Raw genomic sequence first — 8,358 nt, forward strand, 5'->3', positions numbered from 1 at the left:
GTTTTGCGGGTAGAAGAAGTAGGTTGAAAAGCCCTGAAAATAACGTAGCCCGTTTTATTATTTAAGGAATTATGTTTTGTGGTTGATTTCAATCTTGGATTATAAATCTGAGTAGTTATCATATGAGCTGTCAAGTAACTTAGTCCATCCTCTGACAGACAAGCTGAACTAGATACATGTAAAACTGAACAAAGTTGAGCAGGAACACACAGGTGCCAGTAACAGTTGGTCAGGAGTCTCGGGAGCATGAACTCTGAGGTTCGTGGGGATTCAGTTTTACGTTCAAAGTGTGCATAGGGTCCTTGCTCTGGTCCGCTTTCCTAATCTCCCCTGGTCTTTCTTTGAGGCTGATGATGCCTCTGCTTTCTTCAGTGGCTCTTTTTCCTTGCTCAGGAGTTACATGCCTTTCTGTATCTTTCTGATGACTCTTTCCCTGGCTTTCCTTAGCCCTTGCTCGTCTGATGAGGAATTCTGAAGTCACACATTAATAACTGCTTTTCTCATTATTTACTTGGGCAGAGAGTGGGTTCAATCATAATTATTCTAACTGCTGATGACAGTTGTGAGCTGTTGTAAGCTGCCAGCTGCAGGCTGCCTGTATTGTCCTACAGTGTAACTGGGGTGGTTTTCAAGCGCTCTCTGCTGTAGATACTCCTCACTGTGAGAATGACATGGGCAACGCTGCAGCTTGTTTCCCATGTAAGACAAATAATGACTTTCTCTTCGCTCACAACACCTAGTTTGGCAAACCTTGGGGCATTGTAAGATCTCTTTGATATTTCTGCCACTCTGAAATAGGGCTGTACAAATGTGACCAGTGTCTTTCACAATTATTGGTAGGGAACCCTTGCTCCATATGGTCACATACGCCTCCTTTCCTTAGGAAGTCAGTCTAAGAAAACAGTTAGACCTCCAGCAGACAGAAAGGCCACGATGTAGTACTCTGCACACAAGGAGCAGACGAGTTCAAAGGAAAGAAGTGCCAGTTTACTTGCTTTTGAAGTAAGAGTTGCACTTTTAGAAGTCAGGAGAAGGAGATTAGCGGCTCTGAAAATATCATAAAGGCATGAATTGGCAGAACAAGGAGATGTTTCTGTTTTTTTCAGAGATCGTTCCCAGATCTGTACTCGAACTCCATACCCTCCTCCCCCACCCAATGGAAAGTGATTGCACAAACTACTTAGAATAGCTCTAAACAAAGTTTCTTAGTATCAGACATGAAAGATAAGATCCCGAAAGATGCGTTCTTGCCACATTTTAATTAAAAAATGATTAATCTGTGATGTAAATGCTACCAGTGCGACATAGCAGATTCTCATCTAGCAGAAGTGGCTTACAGCTCTGATTCAGGTAAGGGATATCCAATTTTCTAGGGTCATAAATAATGATTATTGTTCATGTGTTTCCTGATTGCCTTGTTCCTAGCCTTTCGCATTTGTGTTGATAGTTATCTACATGCTAGACATTTTTAAAACCTAGGCACAGAGATTGATGATTTTGTTTACCCCTTACTGTAAATATGTCTTTTTTTTTTTTTACTTCTTAGTAGCAAAGGAATTCACACTGTCTGTAGTGAAAGCTAATTCTGCTCATCTGTTCCTCCTATTAAAACTACCAAAGCATTACAATTCTGGTTTGAGAAACAAATTAAGTCACAGATCTTTCTGACACATCTGAGCAGAAGGACTTGCAGATCGGCCTGGAGACCCCTTGGAGCCAGTGGTGTTTTCTGCAGGTATGAGGGTTCCTCTGTGAAGGCCCAACAGCACTAAGTTTCATCTGTCTCCTCTTTCAGTAAACTTTTATGCTGCCTGGCTTTCAAAAACTGCTGTATATCAAAAAGGCAAGTTAAAACTGCGTACATGTAGCAGAGCACAAAAAATAATGTTAAAATTGCTGTTTAAAACTGAGCTTAAATGAAGACTCCTGCATTTCAGTTTGAGCTCTGTCCGTGGTTCACCAGGTCACCTGGCTCAAGTACTCAATTCTTCTAAGGCCTTTTTTCATCTACAGTTGGTGCAGAAGGGGACTCTGGCAGACTTATCCTGCCTGTGCTGTGCCCTGAAGCAGACTGCTGCTGCCGGTTCCCCCTACTTTCTGCTGAAGGTTACTGTCCCTGGGACGTCCTTGTGTCCCTCTGTCTGCTGTTCTCATCCGCAGGCCAACAGATCAGCTTAAACTCTCCTCGTAAGGACAGCTGATGTTGGAGGGAGGCAAGGCCACCCTTCAGCTGGAGCAGGAATAACAAGAAATGCCTGAAAGCATTGGAGTTGCTTCTGCAGTGAAAGCGTAATAGAGCCTAGGTGCTCACCTCTGAAGGCAGCTGTCATCTTCAGGGTCCTGTGCAGAGTGCGAATGTGCTGTGTGAATGAGCAGCGTGAATGTGCTGTTCTGCAAAATACTGTCACTTTTTTGTAGCTTCTTTTCCTTTTTATGACATTTTATACTTTGGTTTCATGACTGGCTGCAGTATGTGAAAAATCTGTAGCGAGATCCTAGTCCGAGGTCTGTCTGAAAAAGGCCACAACTGAAACAGAACATCCCTTTCTGCGTCCTGTGAGGTGAGCAAAAAGGTTTTTTGGTGGTGAAAGGTTCTCATCTGAAATCTGGTGATAGAAGGGAGAGCCCCTGAAGTTGCCTTGCATGCTCTGAGCTCAGGCTGTGGTTTCAGCGAGGCACATGGAACGCTAGCACCTGGCAAGTTAACCCTGCCGTTGGCCTGTGAGACATATCCTCGTCATATCTAATCTGCTAACTTGTCCAGGCATCTTTCTGGGAAGATTGAGAGGCATTCAGCTGAAAGCGGTGTAAATCACCTGAATGCAGCGCCTCGAGCCGCATCTCAAATTTACCGTGTATCTGTGGAATCAGATTGCAGTGTAGAGCAGTTGTTTGAGTAGTCAGAGGACTATTACAGGTTAATTAAATTAAGGTATTTTTTTCAGCACAGAGCTCTCAGCCAGCACTGCTGTCTGACAGCACAGAAGCTGACAGTGTCCTTAACAGCTGTATTTATCAGCCAGAACACCAAGATGAAAGGACCAGGGTGAGGACTGGGAGAGCTGAATTCCCTTTCCAGCCTTTCCATGAGCTTCTCCCGTGATATACAGCTTGCCAGGGACATGGTGTCAGATGCACTCGTCCAGCTGCAGCATTTTTAACCTTAATATGTTATACCTGCTGGTGCTTCTTCACATCCACTGGTGGGAATGACTTGAGGGAGAAGGTTACAGCCCTGTCAGATTTGCTGCTGTCTTCCCAGCTGTACCTGTTTCCAATCCTGCTTGTGTTTTCGGAGTGAGGTGGTGAGCAGCTGGGCACAGTAGCTTTATCACCCTGACCAGCTGTAGCTGACTATACCCTTACACTGGTGATGAATGCAGGTATCGCAAAAATGGGTCATAAAAAATGAAGTAAGTACAGTGCCATAAATCTTTCTATGGGAAAGCTCTGGAAAAAGAGCAATGGGGCTCCTCACCCCCCAGTAGGCTACTGTCCTTTATTTCAAAGAGCTCAATTTGCAGTTGAAAGCAATGAAGTGCTATTTCAACCGGTTATTTCTGGCAGAGCAAAGGTTTAGGCATCGATTCCTGTTGAACTTCAAAAAAATTCTGTTTTGATTTCAGAGAGCTGAAGCACAGCGCCTGCCCAGCTTTGCTCCTCGGTGTGCGCTGGCAATCTCTCCTGCTCCAGGGTGGAAGGCTTAGGTCCAGGTGTAAATCTCAATTTCCCCAAGTCCTGAAGACCTGCAGGAGCCTGCCTTGCACAGTGAGCTGAGTACCGCTTGTCTCCAGCCGGGCTTCATCATAGCGTCGATTCTCAGCACTACAGGCAAAAACACAGCCCCTGAGGTCACAGACCTTCTCTTCCTGCATTGATAGGCTCAGGTCTTTGCTATTTCTCTACTTGAGACATGGAAGTTTGAAATAAAACCAGAATCTCAATGGGGGGAGTGTGAAAGAAGTGGTACGTTGTATTTCCCCCCCCCCCCCCCCCCCCCCCCAAGATCTGTGGGGAAAGCTGAAAATCTTTGTGTGTGGGAGGGAGGGGAGATTTGAAAGAAACCTTTAAAATGAAGTAGGATTTCTTAGAATTAACAGTGAAACTGTTTGCAGCATTGTTCTGAGCACTAAGCTGACAAACCATTGAAATAAAGTTATTTTCCCGAAGCTAAGTGCTAGGTGTTTCCGGACGGACTGCGTTATAAACTCAAGCTCCGCAGGCTGAACCGCAGTATCGATGATCTCGTGCTGTGTGAGAAATCTATTGATGATGATACCTCTTGCTCATAGCTAAGCTTCTTCCCTCAAAGTGTGGCTTTTGGAACTGCATTAATTCTGTTGATGCTGCTTCTGAGCTACAGTGGCAAAACCTTCTCTTTTACAGTCAGCAGAAATGGTGATTTCTATTTCTCTTCACTTGCCCGTGTCAGTGATATGTTAATGGTAAATAATAAGTTGGAGTGCCGTGATATACAGGCAGGTTCTCCTCAGTGTTCATCAAACCTCTGAAGCCTGTATCCTTACATTCATGTGACTTCTTGTTCAAAGGGAAGTCCGTGCCTCGAGAGCATGGTGGGAGAAGCTGTGGGGGCTTTCTGCGTCAGCTCGGTTCTTTCCTGCTCTGCCTTCAGCCTGTCTCAAAACCATATCTTGTGCTTAAAAATAATTTTAAAAAAAAACCACTTTGCCTTGCTTAGCTTCCCCCTAGTAGTGCTCCCTCTCTTGGTTTGCTCTCCCCGTGTTGCTGCAGCACCAGATCATTTGCGTCGCTGTCTGGTCAAGTGAGTCACCCAGGCAAGGTAGTGTGTGACTGCTGAAATATGAAACTTCTCAGCAGCTTGCAGGATTTGGCTCTTTTGCTCAATTCTTAGAGGTCAAAAGAAGTTCTGGTGCTGTAGCTGCATGCAAGTCCAGATCAAGGGACCATGCAGGATGCACTCAGCTCACATGGGTTTCTCTCAGGCAGCACCTGGACTTGCCTTCAGCAGCAAGATCTGTACATGCACCAAGGTTCCTTGGCCAGGTAGCTCATGTCAGTGGTGCCCGTGACGCAGAGGCCTCGGGGCCCGTTGGGAAGGCACCTTTTGTACCTGTATTTGGTGTAGTGTTCCAGCTTGAGCATCAGCAGTTCCTGCATGTATCATAGAATCGGAGAATAGTTGGGGTTGGAAGGGACCTCTAGAGGGCTAGAGCCCAACCCCTCTGCAGTGAGCAGGGACATCTTCAACCGGATCTGGTTGCTCAGAGCCCAGTCCAGCCTGGCCTTGAATGTTTCCAGGGATAGGGCATCAACCACCTCTCTGGGCAAACTGTGCTGGTGTTTCACCACCCTCAGTGTGAAGAATTTCTTCCTTATAGCCAGTCTAAATCTACCTTTTTTGGTTAAAACCCATTACCCCTTGTCCTGTGGTAACAGGCCCTGCTAGAAAGATTTTCCCAATCATTCCTATAGGCCCACTTTAAGTACTGGAAGACCACATTAAGGTCTCCACAGAGCCTGGCCTTCTCCAGGCTGACCAGCCCCAGCTCTCCCGGCCTTTCCTCACAGCAGAGGGGTTCCAGCCCTTGGATCATTGCTGGGGCCTCCTCTGGCCCCTCTCCAACAGGTCCAGGTCTGTCCTGTGCTGAGGGCTCCAGAGCTGGACGCAGGACTCCCAGGGGGCTCTCACCAGAGCGGAGCAGAGGGGCAGAACCCACTCCCTTGCCCGCTGCCCACACCACTGCCCAGGGTGTGGTTGGTCTTCTGGGCTGTGAGCGCACATTGGTGGCTCACGTCCAGCTTTTCATCCCCCAGTACTCCCAAGTCCTTCTCGGCAGGGCGGCTCTCAATCCCTTCATCCCCCAGCCTGTACGGATACTGGAGATTGCCCAGACCCAGGTGCACGATCCTGTATTTGGCCTTGTTGAACCGCATGAGGTTCACACAGGCCCACCTCTCCAGCTTGTCCAGGTCCTGTCATCCTGTCCTTTGGGCATGTCAACTGCACCACTCAGCTTGGTGTCATCTGGACACTTGCTGAAGGTGCATTTAACCCTGTGTCTAGGTCACTGACAAAGCTCTTAAACAATATTGGTCCCAGTAAGGGCCCCCGAGGGACACTACTTGTCACCAAGCCATTGACCCTCTGGATGCAACCATCTAACCAATTCCTCATCTGTCAAACAGTCCACCCATCAAATCCATATCTCTCCAATTTAGAGAGAAGGATGTAAATATGTGTGATATGTATGAGCCCTTTCCCTGCTCCACGCTGTCATGCGCAGGGTGGAAGAGGATACCTGGGAAGCCAATATGAAATCAAGACCATGACAGCAGAGTTGTGTCCTACAAAGCAGCATGAGACACAAAACCTATCCCGTCAGGTTTGTATAAAGTCTGGAGTTTGGGACCCTCTGTGAATGGTCATCAGTTGGCGTTGCTGGCATTTGTGTCTGTTCAAGCACTGAGAAATCTGTGATAATTTTTGAAAACTCAGGATGAGTGTCCCTTCCCTGCCAAGTTATTTCACGTCCGCCTGTGAGGATACCTGTACTCACCGCCTAAGCAAGCAGAGGTACTCGTTTCCTTAGCATTGCCCTCAGATGAGAGGGTTGTATGGAAAGGGCTTTGGTTTAAGAAAAACTCTTCTCAAATCTGATGGAGGAGGTGATGCCATCTGCTCCACTGCCTGCCTTCTGGTTTGTTTACATCTCTTTTTATTCTTCTTGTTTTCTAGCCCAGCAAATGAAGAAGTCAGACCGCACACCCCAGGAGCGCCGGTGTGCCGACCCCGGCGCCGTGCCTGCGGTGAAGGTGTTGCGTCGCCCACCCTGAGCAGAGCCAGCGCGCTGCCTGCCGCGCAGCTGCAAGCAGGGGGGCTCGCCAGGCACGGGGTACTTGCGCCGGTGCACAGCCTGCCTTTCATCTTCCCGCTCCACGCTCGAAACAGCGAGAAGCTCCAGCTGGTGAAGAAAAGGAGGTTGAGACAACATCCGTGAGCTGGTGTCCATCTCTACCTCCGCTGTGTAGCCTTATCCGCCCTCCAATGCTCACCTCATAGCTACGTCACCTTTCGTTATGGTTGTACTGCCCCGCGTTAGCCCTGCCAGCTAACCAGGTTAAGGTTATCGGTGAGGTTTATGAACAAGCACGAAGGAAGCGAGGACAGACGTACCACCGCTGTTGCCGCAGTGCTTTCTTGTTCATCGGCGGATGCACTGTTGAGGCAAATAAGTCTTTGGGGTTTTTCTGGTTTTTAGCGATGTTTTATAGGGTATTCTGACGCTGTTTGCTTGGGCAAACATAGGCAAGCAGGCGTCTTCGTAGCGTTACTGCAACATTTGCCAACAGCGGGGATCATGCGGTGGGAGCCCCCCAGTGAGACGCGTTTGTGGTGTTTATGCTTCGGAATGTGCTCGTGTGGCATTTGACAAATACAAGAAACTTCAGAGATCAGCAAATGGAAAGCTAGGCCGGTGTTGTCCAAGCAGTCTTGAAACTTAATAAATAAGCATCTATAACCCTTTGTGGGCACCTCAGAAAGGGATTTAATTTTGAGACTAGCCGGTTGCCTGCTGCTCGGTAGCACTAAACATCAAAGACGGTCCGATGAACTGTCGAAAAGGAGGTTTGGGTGCCTTGTGTTGGGCCTTCAGGTTTGAAACTTCTGCTCTTTAACCAGTTGAAGGGTGGCTGTGGAAAAGTGCAGTCATTAAACTATCTGATGGCACTCACTGGTTGTTGACTTCCTCGGGAAGCTGTGAAGGTCGGCGCCTGCCCTCTCTCCCTTGGGAGTGCTTGCTCACAAGCCGTGGGGGCTCGTCTCCCTCCCCGGTGAGCAGCACTTGGCTCTGACAGCGAGCTGAGTCTGTCTCTGCTGCTTTCGTCTGTCCTCAGTAATGCCTGATCATGCCTGGGTTTCTGTGTTTGTGTCAGTCCTGTATCCTCAGCCTAAACACATTTGTCTTACAGAAAGTACACGGAGTGCAGAGGATATTGCCATGCAAGGCTGGCTGTGTCCTCTGAATGCGTTTGGAAGGAGGATACTAGAATAATTTGCTGGAATTGCATGAAAAAGGATTATATTAAAGTACTGAATGTATATTGCCAACGATGGGGAACTTTTACTCCCATTTTCCTTTCTTACTGTGCTGGTATCAGCCAGGACATTCATCATCATGCTGGACAAGCCTTCATCTGCTGGGAGGAGTGGAAAGGGGGATGTACATGCCATGCAGATGGCCCCAGCCATGACTTAGCCCTGCACTGTTGGTGACCGTGCATGGACCAGTGCGGCGTCCACGGGCATCCAGGGGACAGAGCCCATCTGGGCAGGTGAGGTGGGAGGGACAGGCCTGTAAATCTGTGTCCAGCTGC

This window comes from Opisthocomus hoazin, chromosome 5, assembly GCF_030867145.1.
Source record: "Opisthocomus hoazin isolate bOpiHoa1 chromosome 5, bOpiHoa1.hap1, whole genome shotgun sequence".
Classification (NCBI taxonomy): Eukaryota; Metazoa; Chordata; class Aves; order Opisthocomiformes; family Opisthocomidae; genus Opisthocomus; species Opisthocomus hoazin.